General features: G+C 37.7%; 1 protein-coding gene across 9 annotated transcripts in view; it reads right to left on the minus strand.

Moving 5' to 3' along the window:
• IKZF2 (IKAROS family zinc finger 2) overlaps positions 1 to 20,317 on the minus strand; it is a 219,730-nt gene that overhangs the window by 176,021 nt on the left and 23,392 nt on the right. For 5 of the 9 annotated variants that reach the window (XM_082467493.1, XM_082467479.1, XM_082467482.1 and 2 more), the window contains exon 1: positions 1 to 20,317. This exon is cut by the window's right edge and continues 23,392 nt beyond it. The gene's annotated coding sequence lies outside the window, so the exon portion shown is untranslated. The other 4 variants (XM_082467478.1, XM_082467486.1, XM_082467490.1 and 1 more) reach the window with 2 other exon arrangements.

Here is a 20,317-nt window from a genome sequence, read left to right on the forward strand (position 1 = left end):
CTCAGCAGTGCATGCAGTAAAATAATCCCATCACCCTTTTGTTTGTGTTTACTGTTAGTGTGTCCTCTCTCTTTCTTTCTTTCCTGTGCCTAACGTGTGTTTGTGCACTGCAGTTGGTGGTGGAAACTAAGGCAGTGGATCTGTAGCTAAGGGTAATCCTGTTTTTACTTCCTCCATCTTCAGCGAGGAGCAGGGTTAGCCCGGGACAGCTGGTCAAACCCCGAGAAACCGATCCGCCGGAGCCCGAGCACATCTCCCCCGCCGGCCGGGCTCGCGCAGACGCCCGCGGGCGGAGGGCGGGCTGGCGGCGGACGGCGGGCGGCGGGGCCCGGGGCGCGGGCGGGAGGACGTGCGTGCGCGCGCGCGCGTGTGCGGGCCCTGGGCTCCTGTGCGTGTGTGCGTGTGTGTATGTGTGTGCGCGCGGGCTGGCAAGGGCGCGTGTGCGCGTGTCTGCGCGCTGCGCCGCTCGGCGCGCTCGGCAATCGATTACAGGACAAGTGCTGCCCCGGCGGCTCCGCGACGCGCGCCCTCCCTCGCGCCCACCCGCGCCGCCCCTGACCCGGTGCCCCCAGACGGCGGACCCCGCCCCCAAAGCGGGGGTGGGGGGACCAGGTAACCCGCTTCCGAGAGTGCTGCGGCAGCCCCCATCCACTCCCCGCGAGTCGTAGTAAATCTCACGTTTTCTGCCGGCTCGGAAGGAAGAATTGCAACGGCGAGGGGAGGTTCATTTCGGCCTCGAGAAGTTTTCTTTCAAACTGGGATTTGTGGTGAGGCCGGACGAAGGGAGCGGGACCGCGATCCAGGCGCGCGACGCGGAGCTTTGGGATCGGCGTCCTGGCCGGAGTCTGGGTGTGCGCGTGGACCCACCCACTCAGCTTCGCGATAAACTGTGCTTTGCGATTTCAGAAAACGGCCCCCGATAGACCAGGACACGAATCAGCAGAGAGGGGTCCTGGGGAATGGATTGAGAAGGAAAGTCAGGTCCGAAATGAAGCTCAACTATTACTATTTTGAAAGTGCTTTACAGTGCAAGTTTAAAATTAGAGTGTCTACTTGCTTTCTCTCCACTGGGCACGTGGCACATCCACCAAAGTCAAAGGAACGGGGGAGGGTCCAAAAAGTTATTAGGAGTAAAGTGTTGTCCATCAGTATCATCAGTTAGTTATAGCACAGCTTTTGTATTTGGGAAGAACTTAATGTGGATCGTCATGAAAAAAACAAATGCACGTTCTTTCTACAAACAGTCGCATTTAGCATCTTTCTTGACCACATTTGCAAAAAGAGGGAATAGAGACTTCTATAATTAAAGGGAAAAGGAAAATGAAAGGAGCTGAAAATACTGCACTGTGTAGTCTGGGTGGCTTAAGTTTGAAAACACATGAAATTATCAGGACTGCCAAACAGCATTTCTGAAAAACCATATCACAGATTGTGAAGAAAATCAATGCTGAAAGAGTAGGAACAGGCACTGTACTCCTACTCCTTTCAAGAATCCCAGAAATAGTTGCTGAGGTTTTTTTCTGCTGAGGAAAGAGAAATGATACGTTGACAATAAAATCATCACCTATATCTTAAGCATCACTCTATATCTGGGAAATTTTGGATAATGTCTTTAGATTTGGGGACTGGGAAGGAATTTATTCACACTAATAGACACTAAATCATGAACATCATATGACTTGTATAATCCTGTATTTAAATTTTTTAATGAATTACTTTTTAAAGGTTTACTTCCTATGTTGGATTTATTAAACAACAGTTGTACCAATAGGCTTGTTTTTTAAATTATGGAAAATGATAGTTGGTGCCGTGCTGCAAACAAGATTAACCAACTTTCATTGGAGAGCAAATCATTTGGGCTCAGGCTAGCAACAACTTTATGACGATTTTAAGAACACCTGTGAGTTATACGTTGGTAAAGCAGGGGTTTTTTAACCTGTCAATTATCCAAATAAAAGTAATTTTCCTAAAGTCATATTTGGGAAAGACCAAACATAGAACTCCACAAATCATTCTAATCATCCCAATACATAGCAAAGATTTTAATCTTAAATTACCATAGAAAATTGGAATGTTCATAATATATAATTTCCCAATATACAAAGGGTAACATAACTTCTCTAAATTGCCATAAATCCCCCCCTAAAAACTAAGCCAAAGTGTTTAAGTATCTGCAAAGTTATGGAGGTTCTTAGAAAAGATGAATTAAAACATATTCAAAATTAAGATGAAGTATCTGGATAGTTTAAGCAATTTAATTCTTTAATAGAAGTGGATCCATTGTGAAGTCTTAAGGAATCATCCTCAAGTTCCCTAAAGCTAGCACAGTTGATACAGTCTTTGCCCCTGGCTGATTAGAGCTTAATTTAGCTCCGTTGAAAGCCTATCCTTTTCATGAGTTACTTTCATTGGCTCCCTAATCACCAAAGGTACACTCTCTCCCTCTAGTGGCTAAGTGTTCAGACACTTGACATTTGGTGGCCCTGTCTCCCCCAAAATGGGGGACTTGGGCAGGGAGCAATGGCGCCCAGATTTTAGAATGGCAAAGATCTCATGACCACTTGTGAGAATTAGACCATTTGGGGAAAGTTGTCCCTCTTCTTAACGTCCTATGTTCCTTTCTAATTTGCAGATCATGGTATATCCAATTTACCCCAAAGAAGTCAAGATTATGTTTACATACAAAGACTAGGGGTTCTATTTCATCCTCTGTGGTCAAATAATCCTGGCTCTGAAACTCACAATTCCACTTTTGGGAAGGAACCTTTGTATAAACTGTAGAAATTCACTTTGCTAACAGTTTTTCTCAACAGTATTTTTATAGTGGTCAGAGCATATCTGTACTTCCAGCCTTTGCCATAACTGTCCACACTTTTATAGTTATACTATGCATAAAAAAATATATCCCCAGCAAGTGCAGTAGCATATCCTTTGGCTACTATATGCAGCTGGAGAGTTAAATTTTCACTTTGGGGGCCGGGTGAGGAGGCAGGGAGAAAACATACCCCACCCCCACCATTTGTCATATCACTGGTTCTTCCTCCCCCTTTCTGTCCCATCCTACGGAAACCGTTCCTTCCCAGCACCAACCCCTACCTTAGCACTTGCACATTTCCTTCATTATGCAGTGTGTAAATATGTTATTCATTTGTTGAGTTTTTAAAAGAAAATCTGTCTCCCTCACTAGAATGTCATCTTTTTTAAGGACAGAGATTATGTCTGCCCTGCTAACTGTTGTTTTCTCAGAACTAGCACAGTATTTGGCAGGAGTTGGTACTCAGTAAACATTTTACTGAATGGAGGAATATGGAGCAAGTCCCATACTCACCTAGCTTCCATGTGTCAAAACTATTTTCCAGGGCCAAAAAGTATAGGACATCCAAGATACACTCTAATTCCGTAAAGAATTTGGTCAAATCTTGGCTCATAAGTCATGTTACAAATAACCTTAACAGGTCAACTCTGTCTTATGATCCACGTGAGGAACATGAATGCCTTGGTAGATAATATAAAGTTTTATAAGTATGAATAGTAAAAGTGGGTAAAATAATTTTGAGTAAAATACATTTATGTGACCCCTCTGTTTCATAAACAGATTATTTCATGTTAATACCTGATAGTTCATGAACCAGAGTGACTATCAAAGAATGCAACAGATTTAATTCTATAACTACTAAGTGCAATTAGCAAAAGAACATTTTTAAAAGGCAGTGTAGCTAAAAGATACGTTATAAGGTATTAGTCTTGTTTTCTTCGGATACTTTATCTGTTTTAGATTTAAAAGCCCTAGTACCCTTTAAAAGAATTTGAATAAAAGTTCCTTTTTTTTTATTCAAGCAATTAATTTTATGTTTTTAAGTTTGGGTTTTGTTTTTAGCAGAGGGTAGGAAGAGACAGTTTGTAACATTGCAGTACTTTCCTAGTATCGAAGAAATTTTTGGAAACTGATTATATACTTATTTTTTTTATTTAGCTGGCTTTATTGTGCTAGATATAGAACATAATCAACCAGAGTAGGTGCCCTAAAATAACTTGAATCCCTGAAAAAGTTAAGTTTACCAAGCACACATAGGCACAGTGTTTTAAAACTGATTACTTGTTTTATTTTTGTCAGGTGGTGGTGTTCTCTTTGAAATGGTGTTCTCTTTTTAAGCAGGATATGGAACAATGGTCTCACTTTCTCCTGTCGACCTAGATTGGCACTATGAAGAAGCAAGGAAGTCATAAATGGAACCATAGTTTCAAAGAAAGCATTCTAAGATACCCCATCCATTTCATAAGTAAGGTGTATTAATACCTCCTAACTATGCCTCCATGACTACATTGATAGTCTGGGATCTGTCCAGCTGGCGTTCGAGTCCCACATGGTAGGGGTCTTCTCATTCCATCCACCTTGAACAATAGTTTCTTTTAACAGTTCTTAAGAGTGTCACTTTGCAATTATATAAGGCTCTTGTGCAAATACCCATGTCCCTAGAAAAGGTAACATTATGACTTAAATTCACACTTTGAAAGAATAATATCACATTTCTTCTAGAAAGCACATTTTGATATAGAGCAGATGATAAGCTATCTCTATCCCAAATGAGAATTATAAGTTGTGGGAGTTAGCCCGAAGGGGTGAGGACTGGAGAGATTTCTGGAAAAAAAATGAAAGCACATATTTTTAAAGATGTCATTGAAATCTTTCATAGTTGCTTTAAAATGCAGATGTGTTCGGCATTTGAGGAAATGAGTGCCATTAGTGCAAAGATGAAGGAACTTTGAGTTGGGTCAAGTGCAGATAGATGATGCTCGAAAAACAACTCTAAAAGGCATGGGGAAGAAGATTCTTCTAGGAAATCCTGAAATCATCAAACACAAAAAGTAAAATGAGGTTATTGGAAAGTGTTAGTACAAGAAAAAAAAAAGATGATTCAAATTTTTGAAGACACAGCTCACAAATTAGAGGATAACAGTAAAAGGAGAACACGTTATCTGGTGAGCATTAATTTAGGTACAGAATAATAAACACTCTCTGGGAGTAGAAGGAAAATCAAAAGTGATCATTTGACTTTGGAATTGGGAGGTGAACATAGGGCCAACTAGCTTAAAGATCTGTAACACCGATGGTTGGATTCTGCTGGAGATAGCCATAGTCTAAAGCAGAGTGATGGCAGGTTGCATCTCAAGAGAAGTATTTCGTAGTCAAACCAGTGCCAACAGGCATGTGATCCTGATTTTTTTTAAACCTGTGAAAAGCTCATGGAATTACATGCCCAGTGTTTGTGAGAAGCCTCAACTCTTTGTAAACCAAAATTCTTTCACAGTCCAGCAAAGTCTAATCACATATTTAAACAATCCTATATAGACTGAAGAAAATAGAACTCATTAACAACAAAAAAGCGAAGGAAAGAATCCAGGGATTCAACTTTCCTCCTTTTTATAGCCAGATGGTGGCAACCTAGGGAATTAAAAGCCATACAGGGATAGAAATGGGGAGCCCTTTCCTGCTTGATGACTCTGAAAGAGGGCATGAGGTGTGGAAGGAGGGAAATGAATCAAAGAAAGGTCATTTACAGGTAGTCAAGTCAAAGGTCAACTCTCCTAATTTTCATGACTTGTGATTTAAAGAAAGGTTAGCTTAAAATAGAGGTTAGTTTGGCATTCTGAGCTGTCCCAAGACATGATATATGAAGATGAGAATAACACCAACAGTATCTCTCCCCCAGCAGCTATGTTCAAGCTTCATAAAGGCACTGAAAACTTGACATCATGGAGAGGTACTGGCCACCAAGGGAAGTCCCACTTAGTAGACTAAGGATATCATCAAAAGTCCTATAAACCATATTTCAGAAACTGCTTCATTGGAAGACTGTGTCTTTCAAGTGTACTCTTCTTGAGAAGTAAATCCTCATGCATAATCTATAGCACTTTAATTTTTTTATTATAAATGTTTTTATTTATATTCTACCTTGTTCTAGACTGGTTTAAGTTACCTTATAAGGATATGTATTTACATTTATATAATTATTATATATAGTATTAAATTACATTTACATATATGGTATTAAATTAAATTTAGAGGTGCAAGAAGAAAGCAAAACATAAGTGAAAACCTGAAATGAGAATAGTACTAAAACTACATATCATGATTCCCGCCTAAACATTTCTTTAAGTCAGGCCACAAAATTTGTAGCTTTCTAGCAGCCAACTCAAAAACAAAACAAAACAAAGCAAACAAGTAAACCCTACTCAGGTACATTCTCCACGGCACCCATAAGATAAAAACTGAGCAATTATTCAACAGCAATACAATTCTTTTAGGTTCTAATAAAAAGAATACTGTGTAATGTAATGCAGCACTTTAGATTGATGATACAACTAATTTCAACAAAGTTGAGATATTGGTGGGATTAGGAAAGCCGCGTGTACTGTTATTATCATCACTATACGCATTTATTTTATGTCAGGCATCATAACCTGCACAGTCATTTTTAAAGAGAGGTAATATTAGCCCCATCTTCCACATGAAGAAATTGAAGCTTGGAGACATTATTATCTAGTCCAGAGTCCCACAATGTCAGAGCTGGATTTAAAGATGTGTTTTAAGTTGTAGAAACCCTATGGTAATTACCACTAAGCTATACTGTCTCCTTAATAACCAAATATGTTTATCAATCATACAAGCCTGTTGCTGTAGTTAAATCCAGCCCTTTTAGTGACATACTGTCTGATATTGAAACACTTGAAAGGAAAACCGAATGTCCACAGTGTTCTTAGGAGGTTATTCAAATGTGGTATCAGCATAGGAGTCTACCAAATCCAGTGCCTATTTGTGTGTGAAACTCGACCTATTGGACATCTAATACTTTAACATCAGATATTCATCTGTACCTACCTTGAGCCCTTCTGAACAAGCGAATGACAAGAGAACCACTGAAGGTGAATTAAAAGATAACTACCCTCTAAAGAATTAAGTAAAAAGATATAGACAAGAACTTTAAATTCTGGATCACCAAGCATATTTGCACATTTTGTTTCAAAGGGGATCATTTCTGATACATTGCTCTAAGAAACATAAGGGTCAAACTCCTCCCTTTCATGGATTTTTGTACTTCACCTATATGTGCAAAGAATGAATGAATGACTTTCTGTTGTGAACATTGTGATTTTAAATAGTTATGGTATTCTTAAATGACATTTTGAATTTCAAGAAACAGGTTTTATTTTAGCAGAGAGCAGCTCTCAGTTTATAGTAAAGGTCAGTTTGGACATTTTGCTAGGACCCATTAAGTGAAGCCTGTGAGATTAGAATTTTTATCTCAGTTTTAATTTACAAATACAGTGAATATTGGAGTAGATGAATAAAACCATACTATTTTAATTAGTTTTTTCCATCCCAGTTTGCTAATAGGTGTAGAAGTTGCATATTTGTTCTCTCAATAGCAGGGTGTTTTGGTTTTTTTTTTCCAAAAGAAATAATACTTTTATTGGGGGAAATTTGCTTTAGGACATTTTGAATAACCTGCTCTAATCCAGAAGAGCTTCCCCAAACATTATGGAATAGCCAACAAATGAGATGAACAAGGGGTCTGGTATATTCATAATATATTCTTAAAAATAATTTAACATTTCCTAATATTTATTTTAGAGAATGAATGCTTAACAGAAAACTAGTTAAATATTTAAACAGGAATCATCTTTCTTCACAATGTAATATGAATTAGAGAGGGGTACCCTACTCTCAAGTCTTTGGGAATATTGCCTTCAGAGGTCATTCCTGATGTGGAGGTGAACACTGCAGGCTCTGAGACCTGGTACCACTGGGCAGATTAACATACACAGAACCCTTGATCAATTCCAAACCCAACATTAGCAACTTTGTAATATTTTCACTCTCCATGTCGTTTTTCGTGTGGGGAAGGAATAGACTTGGCAATTATGTTTTTGTTTACAAATAAATGATGTTTTGGGGATTTGTATAGCCATGTCTTATGAGTTTAGACATTTTTAGTTATTCTTTCTAAGAACAATAGTGCACCTATGAATTTGAATTTCTGCAATCCCACACGGCTAAAGGCCAGACCCTGAAGAGTGAAGCTCCCTAAGGTCTTGCTATTGTGCACATGACCCTTATCCTCTAACCAGACTTCTCTCCTGACCCTTCAGAATATTATGGACTCACCCTTTTGCCTGCTTTAGGACCTCAGTGGATATTTAGCCTCAAACAGGCCAGCTTGCTTATGGAGATTCATGAGGGACAGCAGCATTTTTGAGATAAGCTGTCTAAATGGAACCATTCAGAGATCTGAGAGGGAAACCAGGAGACCTAAGAAAGAGAGAGAATGAAATTAACCACAACAAATGCTGCCTGTAGTGATGACAATAAAAAACAGACCAGCATTGAGAGACTAAGAAGTGAGGGAGGAGAGGCTGTGAGTATGGAACAAAAATGTCCATGAGTTTGGCTATAAAAGGAAAGGCAGAAGCTAGTAGCTGGAGGAGGATGCGGAGATGAGGGAAGTTTTGTTTTGTTTTGTTTTATTTTGTTCTTTATGTAAAGACCTAGGCATTCCTCAATGCTGATGAGAAACTGTCAATAGCAATTTAGAGACTGAAGATAGAAGCAAACTGGAGAAGTGAGGTCCCTGAGGGGATAGAAAAATATATCCAGAGCACAAGTGAAATAATCAGCTCCAGAGAGGAAAGAGATAACCCCTTGTACTTAAGAGAAGCAAGAAAGGATGGATGCAGATGCAAGTAAGTTGGTTGGTTGACATGATGGGAAGTTGGGGAGGGTTTGAAGAAGATATCAATGCTATTTACTGAGAGTGAAAGAAAAAGTGACTGGATTCAAAGTTTAAAAAGAGTGAATAAGCTTGAAATAGTTGCTATGAAGGATATGGGAGAGGCTAACTAAAAAAGTATGGAAAATTGATGGGCAGAATAGAGGAACCAGTTGAGGCTGGTGACCACAAATAAGCCAGCAATATGCTCCATGATGTAACTATAGCTGGGCTCACAGCCCAGGTATAATATGGAAACAAAATGAACCACAAGACGTATCCAGTGTAGAAATTTCACCAAGTAGGGAGCTGGAAGACACTGGATCAAAGAAGTTGAATTTAATTCAAAGAAATAGATGGAAGCAATGAATGATTGAGTAAGCTATACAGAGAAGGATACTAATAGATTGGGTACTGACCAATAGGGCAAAGTAGAGTGATACATGGACCTAGGATTCCAGTGGGGTTGAATAACTTGTATAAGAGAGAATACTGAGTGAGACATATATAAGTACAGAGGACTGTGAAGAGATATTTGATATCTCTGATGGAGAACAAGATACCAGGATCCAGACTGGAAGTTGAGAAGTCCTGGCTTTTAGGGGTTGGATTATCAGAAAAGTGATAGGATAATCAGGAGATTATCTCGGGTTTTGGGAGAATAGAGCAAGATACTGAACTAGGTGCTGAAGTCTTTGAAGACTGAATCCCTGAGAGGCGGCTGATGAATAACAACAAGAAGGAAAGGCAGTGAAGAGGTAGCAGGAAAGAAGGAGCATCAGAGGAAATGCAGTTTCATAAAGAAGTGTAAATATTCTTAAAAAATGGCTTTGGATTGTATGGAGGATGCTGACCCCATTTTCTAATCCTGACCTAGGTAGATAATAGGAAAATGAGTGGCCTTCACTTGAGAGGACTATGGTTAGGGTGACCATATCATCAGGTTTGCCAATAACAACCCTAATTTACACCTGTGGTCCTGACACAATGATTAATAGTGCCATCTTTTACTCTTAAAAGTGTCCTGGTTTCTATGTTAGGTAGCACGTTCACGCTGCCTTAAAGAGGAGTAGTGGCCCCAAGGAAAAGCTCTTTCATTTAGGAAATAAATTATTTATTTATTTTTAAAAAATAATTTATTTATTTATTTATTTATTTATTTTTATGGCTGTGTTGGGTCTTCGTTTCTGTGCAAGGGCTTTCTCTAGTTGCGGCAAGTGGGGGCCACTCTTCATCGCGATGCGTGGGCCTCTCACTATCGCAGCCTCTCTTGTTGCGGAGCACAGGCTCCAGACGCGCAGGCTCAGCAATTGTGGCTCACGGGCCCAGTTGCTCCGCGGCATGTGGGATCTTCCCGGACCAGGGCTCGAACCCATGTCCCCTGCATTGGCAGGCAGACTCTCAACCACTGCGCCACCAGGGAAGCCCGAAATAAATTATTTTTAAATAAGTGAGAAAATATAGTATGGATTTGCTTATTTGCTTGTTTTTTGTTTTGTTTTGCTTTAGAGAAGAGTTCCAAGGACCATAATAAGAAAGGTTTGGGAGGGGATGGGGCAGTGGGATATTGAATCAGAGGACAGGAGATACCAAGTAGTATTTGAACTGAGAATACAAAAGACTCCTTTAATCAGGAGTCATATGGGCAATCAGGCCTTCAGAAGTTAAATATGCCTGTTATTATTTATATCTTTACTTTGTGGCCAGAGATTGTAGCAGTTATTGTATTACAAGATGAAAGATTGTAGTAATAGGCCTTTACAAACATTTAACATTGTGCAAGTTTCCTACAGATTATTGCCATAAGGTGGCTCTTAATTGGGATGATAGCTCCTAACAATTGCTTCCCCTTGCACTTACATTTTGAGCATTCTTTCCTCTGAACTTTGACAGATTCAGCTTTCTCTCTGCCAACTGAACTCCATTACTTCCTTCAAAATCAGGGTAAGAAAACAAGGCAGCTTAAGGTCTCTGGAACATATGAAGCCTGGTTTATTCATCAAAGTCACTAGATTTTGCCAAGCATTATACACTGAGAGCTGATGGCAAAAGGGTTAGAGAACTTAAATCAGATGACAATACCAAAAAGCAAACAGAAATTAACAACCTTGCTAAAAGCAAAATATTCTTATGTCTCTAGTCATAGCCATAGGTTAAAATGCACCTTCAAAGACCAATGTAAGGTGTAACCAAAATAGAATTGAAGATTCTTTTTTTAAAATAAGGAAATGGTCCCACTTTCACTAAACACAGAAATCCCCATTAGAGCATCTTCATAGGAGACCTTTAAGTCAATGAGGTCTGTATTTAAGTCTACAAGTAATATATGGTAATACAACTGATGCATAAAGATTGTCAATGTAGCTTATGGAAATATAGATTAAGCTATTTCACTGAGCTGTAGACATTCTTCAATGGTCATGATAAATAAATACGTAAGTTAAAATGAGTGGTTTTTTTTCACTTCCTAAAAATATTCATTCCAACTTACAAATAGACTCTCCATAGGAATCCTTAAAATAGAAAGCTTACAGCGTTGATTTAAAATATGAATCATTTATTTAAAAGTCTATGCACAGTTTTTCAGAATTACCTCATGTTAAGAAATCAGTCTCACTGTCTAAAACTGTGATTCACAAACTTTTTTCTGTTTCTAAGCAATCCACACGTTTAATATATTCCTATTTAGTTACATCTTTTCATTGTGTAAGAAAACTCTAAGCTGTACCCACCCCACCTGCTTAGCTTCCCACTTCATTCTAGAGGAATATCAGAGTATTGAAAGTGTTGTAGCAAGTTGAAAAATATTTCCTATAACAGTGTCTTTCAGATGTCAGGTTGTAACCTATTAGTGTGCTGTATATTTAGAGTGTTATAACCAGCAATTTTTAAAAAATGAAATAGAGTGGAATAGAGTAACCAAAGCTGCTTCTAGTGCTACTGAAAGAATGAATGCTTTGAAAAGGCCAAAATTAACTAAATATGTGTGCTTTTCTCATTAAATTCTAAAAGCAGTTAAGGTGACTGGTTTCAGGTGAAATTGCAGTTTCGTTTAGCCACACCTTATCTTAAAAGATTCATAGTAGCCACCGCTGGTCTTCTACAGTTTTTTGTTTTATCAATTGGAAAACAGTTCCGTTCAAGACTGATTTCTGGTTACTGTTAGAAGTTGATTATTGATTGATCCCCCAATACTTCCTAAAAGAATTTGAACTCAAAGTAAATCCAGAGAACAATAAGATGAAGACCTATATATAACATAAAAGAAATCAAAGGGGAAAGAAAAAGTATCAAGAAATGCTGGTTCCAAAATGCTGCAATTGAACACAAAGCTTACTTCTGAATTCATGGTAATCAGGCAAAAGAGGAAACACACTATAGGTTACATAGCCCTAATTATCTAGGAAGCCGTGAGATCATCAGCCCAAACACACAGAATTTCCCAGCTCAGAGCCCCAAAATGAATTTGACCCAGCTGATGCCAACAAAAGTGCCATTGGTGGTACAATGATCAAGAAGGCCTAGGGTCAAATCCCAACTCTGTCACTTATTGTGCTACTTAACAGTTGGGCATGTTTCTTAATCTCTATTTCCTCATCTGTTAAAAGTGGATAGTAATAATATAACTTAACTCTTGTTTTTTTTTTTTTAAATAAGGATTAAATGAGATAATATTTGTAAATGATCAAATCAAGGCTGAGACTGGCTCTGCTACCTGGTAAGGGTTATATCGTGTTTCTTTACTTAATTAAGCAAGCAAATATTCTGAATGGCAGTTTTGCAAAGGACATTCTTAAATCAGTGTGATTGCAGTTAGTGCAGTTAATTATTGTAGCGATACGAAAGCTGACCATTGCTTTATACCTTATGTTTCTATTGATTTCCTTCCCAATATTTTTATCTTTCAATTTTTTTAAAAGAAAAAATCAGAAAAATAAACATATTCTATGCCACATCGGTCAGAATACCCATATCTCATGCTTGTTCTTCAAAACACCATCCTCCTAATAAAATATGTCTGGTTCAGATTTTTTTGTGCAGACCTCAGTCAACTGAAAATTAGAGCATCTGTGTCATTGCGTAGAAAAACCTCACCTAGCAACAAACAGCTAAACTCACCCATACTCATGTCAGGGATGACAAGTTTACAATTTGCAAATTATCTCTTGCAAAGACTAAAAACTGTCCAGTTTTTGTTCATTTTCCCTTGTTGGGGGGTCTTTCAAATGAAAAATTTTGACTTAAGCATTTTTAATGAAATCAAAGTTACAAAAAAATCTATAGACAAAAAATTTTGTATACGAAAAGACAACGTATTCAATCGCACCTTATTCATAAGCCACTTTAGTTATACTGAATCATTAAATCATGTTTTTTATTTGTGCCCCTGATCTATGTTACCATAGATTATACATTACATACATTAAAAATACATGCTTTGTAATTTCACTTAGGTTAACTTACTTAGCATCTACTATCCACTATTGACATCCATAATGTTATCATTTAACTCATAATAAAATATATTTTTTCATGCATGAGTATCCTATCTCCCTTACTATATTAGAACAATTTTAGAGAAAGACTGGGTCATTTTTCTCTAACATCCTTATTTCTTAATACCGTGATTTACACAGATTTGCTACTATCTTTGTTAAAAAAAATTATCGTAGAGATGGAATCCTTCATCAATAAAGTAGTATAAAATACTCCAATGCTTCCTAGTCATTCGTTCATTAAAAAGCACTTTTAACGCAACTTCCTTTTTTTTTTTCTATTTTCAAATATCTATGCCTTTTTAAAAATTTAGGCCTTTGAACTTTGGCTAAATCAACCAAGCTATTATTGCCTTTTGCAGTTATTACATAAACATCTCTTTGGTTTCTCCTAAATCTTTGCAGAGTTTATAAAAAGCCTCTTAAGTGTTTTTAGTCCTCTTTTTCAGAAGTTATATTATCATATTATTTCAGTTCTCACTAGTCCTCTTTTTTAGAGGTTATATTATCACAGTATTTCAGTTAACACTGTACACCTCAAACATTGGTGTTGATTTAGAGTACTGTATTCATATTATATACTTTTTAAAAAGTGAACTTATGTCTTAAAATAGTGCATGACTTCACTATGACCACAGAACTAAAACTAGGATTAAAGTCTAGCTTTCAGAAACACCTGTTACTTATTCTCAATTTCTTTTAACTCAGGCTAGAGAACATGGTGAACTTTCAATTTTTAATCTTTAATTTTTATTTATTTTTCTTTTATGTAGTTCTAGTATTTTTATTTCTCAATAAAACTGACACATTTAATTTTCATTTTAATGAAAATAAAAAGTTACTTTGGACATTAAACTGAAAGTAAAATTAACTGTATATGCTACCACTTAATAGTAATGCAGATTTATAGCTCAGTGTATCTTAGTCTTATCTTTTATGTTTTCATTTAAAAGATTGTTTTACAGTAGATTTATTTAGGAGCAATATATTTTAGGAATTGTCAAAATTGTTCGTTTTTCTCCTTTCCACTCAGCTCATATCTCTCATTTAGCTATATAAGAATTAAAATTTTTATTGGCAAATCCATGTTGCAAGTTGGATGAGGAGTTTTTTTTATTGCAAGAAGTGAGAACTTTATCATAATTAATTCATTTTTATTATTTAAACTTTGATTAATTCTAAGAAATATTTGAGGTCACTGTGGGAGTCTGATTTGAGAATCTGAAGAATTAACTAACTTGGGAGGGTCTCAATGCCTACCAAGGTATAGGATTAAATTCAAAGTGACATAATGAAAGCAGTGTAATATATTTTGACACAACTCATTCATTTGATATATTATTTATCCTATCTATGTATTTTAGGAGGTCATAGCCATAAACGTTGAATATCCTTTTTAAAAATCTCTAATAATTGAAATGAAATTAATTGTGATATGAAATAATAAAATTGTAAAAATTACTATAGCCTGCAGATTATTAATTGTTACTGAGCTTTGATTCTTTACTAAAAGTTGATATGTTGCTACCCACCTCCATAGACAGAATAATGTGTCTTAGAAAAATTATTCAATATATTTTATAATAAGAGCCAGAAGATCTTTTCAATAGAACTAATAAATATTGCTTAGTTTTATTTTTAACAAAGCAATTTTTATCGAGACTTATCTGGCTAAGTACAATAACAACACTAGGGGGAAAATCAGAATCTCCCTCATTACCTGCTTCTGTAATTGTGCATGCATAAAGTATGCTTGAAGGCTTTGAAAGGAGAGATTGTGCAACTTGAATACTAATTTCGTGAGTACTGTAATTTCACGTCTGCTATCCATGTTCAAGCTGGTGTGCTTTGAGGAGCAGCTGAAGCTTTATGAAAACTTTGTAAAACATTCTATTTAGAAGCAATTCTTTTCCTTTGCATTATGCGCTCTGGGTATTTTTCTTCCTTTGTGTTTTATTTTGAGAACATTTGTATGAAAACAAGATCTTTGTTTCTTACAAGCACATCTGCTCTTGCTGCTTGTAGATTACGAGAAGTCATCATCCTCTGTGACATCATAAGTATTTCCATGGCAACCCATTGGGCTTACTTTTTTTTTTTAAATATAATAAAAAGTTACAGACTGGCAGCAGCAGCAAAGTGTTTACCTCAAAACAGATACATAATAACTTCCCAGTTTTCTGCACCCACTGCCTGTGGCCTATTCATTGCAAAGCACCAAAGCTTTAGCTTATTGCATTTAATTCCCTTAAAGTCCATGAGACTGTCAATTCTGATTATCCACAATCTAGTGAAAGAATAGGATGCTTGAAGAAACAAATTCTAAGTGATCAACTGTATTGTACATGGCTTGGCTGGTATTAGTTCAATGAGGGAGGAAACATATGACACCTTGTGTTTTATGTTCTATAGTAAATAATGATATAGATTTGAAAAACAGCTGGAAGGATCTTGAAGCCCTTTACTTGAAATGATTTTATGAACAGTCTCTACATCCACTCAGCCATTTCAATGCTGTCACTACTGTGATGAAATGTGACAATGAGAGACCTCAGAACATAATCATTTGGATCGCGAGCCAAGGCTACTAAAGAGGACTGGGACCAGGAACACGTTGTGGCACGTTCTACTACATCAATATCAGTCAAAATTATGAAGTTTTAGTCACAATAACCAAGCAATCCATAAGAAAATATTTATCGAGTACTTGCTATGTGCGTAGCACATTTAAGGTAGTACACACACAATCCCTGACCTCCCAAGCCCTTCTTTAAGATTGTCAGATTAAAGGTATCAACATTTTTTTCCCAGCACTACTTAGTTTTGAATTAAATCCTTTCCCCTTTTATTTAAACAGTCCCATTTTATTTTAAAAAGTGTACACGTTTGACATGAACCACATTAGTTCAGGATATTTGGTGAGCTGAGTCCGAATAAGCTGTTCTGTGTTGAATGCTAAGGGAAATTTAGAGAGAGAGGGCTCAGAGGCGGCTGCTGTCTGGGAACTCTTGGATTCAGAATGGCAGCAATAAGATACATGATCCTGGGTCTAAAGCAAGTGTCAGTTATACTGGTAGTAAACACACAAAATCATGAGTCTGAAGAGAGGTCAGGAATGAGAAGATGGGCACAAGTACTAAGGACAAAGCATCCAAATCAAGGGAAGAAGGCCTAGGGGATCTATCTAAGCAGAGGCAGGGCAGGTGTTGGGCAAAGGTCATAACGGCAGGCAAATGGTAGAGGTCTAAGCAGTGAGGTGGGCAATATTGTAGAGGCCCAAGAGCATGAATCAGGGACCCAATCAAGCAACACTGAGCTCAGACATAGGAGAGCCATTCACCGTGGTACCAGGGGACATGGCAGGAACCAAGTGAAAAGGGTCTAAAGTGTTAAATGTCCCAATGAGTGAGTATTGTTGTGGCATATATTCGTATAAGTATTTATTTATTCACTGGTTCAGTGACAAACACTCTATTAGACACAGGAATTAATAAAAATGACAAAGTTGACCTTATGAAACACATTATACTGGATGAAACAGACAATGAAGAATTCAGCAAATAAATGTATAATTAAAATCTGTATAACATGTCATGAAGGAAATAAACAGGTGTCATAGTAAGAATTAAAGAAGTGGGCGTAGAGAGGTGCTGCTTAAGTGTCACTGAAGGCCTCTCAGAAAATATATATAACATGGATTTTAAAAAAAATCTTCTTAACCCTACCCTTCATCCCCCTCCACCCTGGCCTACCAGCTTTAAAAGGATAACTATTTAACATGCACGTCCATGGTTAGTTCTATTCCCAGATTTTGTAATCAGCCAGTGGCTTCCTGCACCCAATGATTCCACACCATCAAAATCTCTTTCACATCCCTGAATTGACCCATGTATCTATCCAGACTCTAAGGTCAGCTGACAACCTGATTTCTCTTATTGCCACTTAAACCTCCATGATGATAAGTCCCTGTTAAAAATAGCTTATGATGAGAGTAGAAGTTTCTTCTATTCAGAAGAGGCTAACATAATAAACAAGCCCAAATATCTCAGAGGCTTAACATGTTAGAAGTTCATCTGTTGCTCAAAGCATTTGGTGAGATTCAGGACCTTTCCAAATTTGCTCAATCATCCCCTTGGGTGATTGGAGGCCTCTGCTGACTCCTCTACTTTTCCCTAGCAACCAAGGGAAGGAAGAGAGCAGAGGATCGTGAGAAAGTTTCTATGGGCCAGGCACAGAACTGTTGGGCATCTCTGCATCCCTCTGCCCACATTCCGTTGGACAGATCTCAAGTATTCAATGGTACACCTAACTACAAGGGAGGCTAGGAAATGTAGTCTAACTGTGTGCCCTGAAGGAAAAAAGAAATAGGTTTTGTTGAGTACAATAGTGTATCTCCTTATTTAACAAAAAATTCATTTTCTTCTTTTCCCCACACAAAGAGCTTACTCATCCTCTCCCTAAGTAGGTTCACTGAAGGTCCCAACCAGTCACTAAGAGACCATGCTTTGATTGAACCAATAACTTGCTTTGAACACAGAAAGAAGGCAACGGCATTTTAAGAAATACGAAAGACCAAGGAACATTATTAGTATATCCTTTTGTCTTGTGCTATTTTCCCCTATATTAGCCAACCACTTATACAAAAATGATGTCATAGAAGGAAAGGGAAAGATGGAGCAAACCATAGTTCCTTCTTTCATTCCTTCCTTACTCACCAGTAAGCCAAAGGTAGAGAGTATTGAAAGAATGTGCACACGTGGATAAGCAAAATAAAAACAGTTGAATTCGTAGTGTGAAGCATTTCCACTGTTCTGGCAAGAACAAAATGCATATGCATGTTCACGCTGCAAAACAAGAGTTGTGTAATTTCGGTAATTCCACATGAGTTAAATGCTCTCATATTCACGTTTAAAATTGGCCTTGTACAATATAGAGATGAATAGTAAAATGAAATTAAATACTTATTTAGAATGACATTAAGGAGCAAATACAAAATACCATAAGTCAAAACATGCTGTAAAAGAAATGATAAGGTTTTATATTTTAGTACCCTTGATAGCAACTTTTCCCTGTGACCCCATACTTTTATTTTGCACTGGGCTCTGCAAATTATGTAGCCTTCCCTGGGTCCAGTGAGCTATGTCCTTGCCCCAGTGTAACTGCAATTCAAGCTTCCAGTCAGAAAAGGGAGGAATAGGATATACACAGCAGTCAATGACCCATAGAAATGATTCATCCTTCTGGGTAGGCACTGTGAAGGGTGACTGCCCAAGATGCAGATAGTTTCTTGTTCTGTCCCTGATTCTGCTTTCTGTGGCCCTTGGCTCCTCTCTCTGAGAGCTTCTTCTTAACCATCATCCTCCTCAGAAATATCTGAGATGGTTGTTGAGGAATGTCCCCTCCTCATCGATTGTGGGGCTTTCATGTCTCTCTTCTTGTCTAAGGGTGGTTTTAAAGACCTTTTTTTAGCCCTAGCTCGAGCTTTCCTTGTCGTACAATTTCTTCAAAAAAAATTTTTGGTAAGTTTCCTATCTATTTGCTTCGAGTTAGTTCCATGTGCCAAGTGTTTTTTTTTACTAGACATAGTTATTAAACTTGCCTTATTCTTGGTTTCCTGGTCCCCATGTTTTTCCTTCAGTTTAAGGGCAGGTACCTTGAGGCAATCAGCAGCAATATGCTATGGTGGAAAAGACCCTCTCTTAATCTGATATTTACTGAAGGGCTGAGTTGTTTGCAAAATCTCACTGGCCTTTTGTCATTCAGGGTCATTTTTTACTTCAGGTCCCAAAGCTATCAGCTTTTCAACCATGGAAGGCCCTTGATCCCTGAACTTTCTACTCCTGCCATTCTCTGCCTGAAAATCAGCCCAAACTCACCTGAGTGCATGTCTTTCTTGCTTAGATAATTGGCCAACACAGTATTGCATTGAAAGTTCCAACCACTTTCCCTACAGTCTCAGTAATTTGTGGTCAGCCTTCCAAGTTCTCCCACGACAGCCTTACTGAAAATGTGCTGAGGCATGGCAGAACTCTCCAGACATCCAGGCTACTATAGTATATCTTCACTTTCTGCTGGCCAGTCACTAAATCAATGCCACTTATTTTGGGGTTTTGTTACAACAGCAGCACATGTCAAAGTACCAATTTCCGTTCTTATCTAGATAGGATAGCTGCTGTAACTAACACTAAAATCTCAGTGCCTTAATATACTAAAGCTTATTTTTGTTCATGTAACACATTACTGTAGGTTTATGAGTGACATACGACACAGTGATTAAGAGAACTAGGTTCCTTCCATCTTAAATTATTTTATATTGTATTACCAAAACTTATATTTTTGAAAATCTTGGTTTAAAACTTGTTGTCGAAGCAATTAAAAAAAAGGTCTGTCTAGAAGTTCAGTTTATTTTAATACTTATGTTTAATGGCTATCACATCTGAAAAAGACCCCTCACAATCAGAGGTAGAGCCAAATGGAAGAAATATACATTTGCCTGCACTAAAAAAAATTATGATACGCAGTTTTCAATTTTGTTCACAAATTCACACAAAGATTTTGTTGAAATTTGACTTCTAAATTTAAATTTCCGGGCTGCCCTGGTGGCGCAGTGGTTGAGAATCTGCCTGCCAATGCAGGGGACACGGGTTCGAGCCCTGGTCTGGGAAGATCCCGCATGCCGCGGAGCAACTGGGCCCATGAGCCACAACTACTGAGCCTGTGCATCTGGAGCCTGTGCTCCGCAACAAGAGAGGCCGCGATAGTGAGAGGCCCACGCACTGCGATGAAGAGTGGCCCCCACTTGCCGCAACTAGAGAAAGCCCTCGCACAGAAACGAAGACCCAACACAGCCAAAAATAAATAAATAAATAAATTAATTAATTAATTAATAATTTAATAAAAATATAATAATAAAATAAATTTAAATTTCCATCTTCCCTGATGTCAATTAGTGGTTCTTACAAAACAATCAAAAGACTAATTATTCTAATTTTGACAAATGCACTTCAAACTCGCTGAGATATTTTTAAGCAAGTCAGAAAATTCTATTTTTAA

Source organism: Balaenoptera physalus (assembly GCF_965194825.1).
Source record: "Balaenoptera physalus genome assembly, chromosome: 6".
Classification (NCBI taxonomy): Eukaryota; Metazoa; Chordata; class Mammalia; order Artiodactyla; family Balaenopteridae; genus Balaenoptera; species Balaenoptera physalus.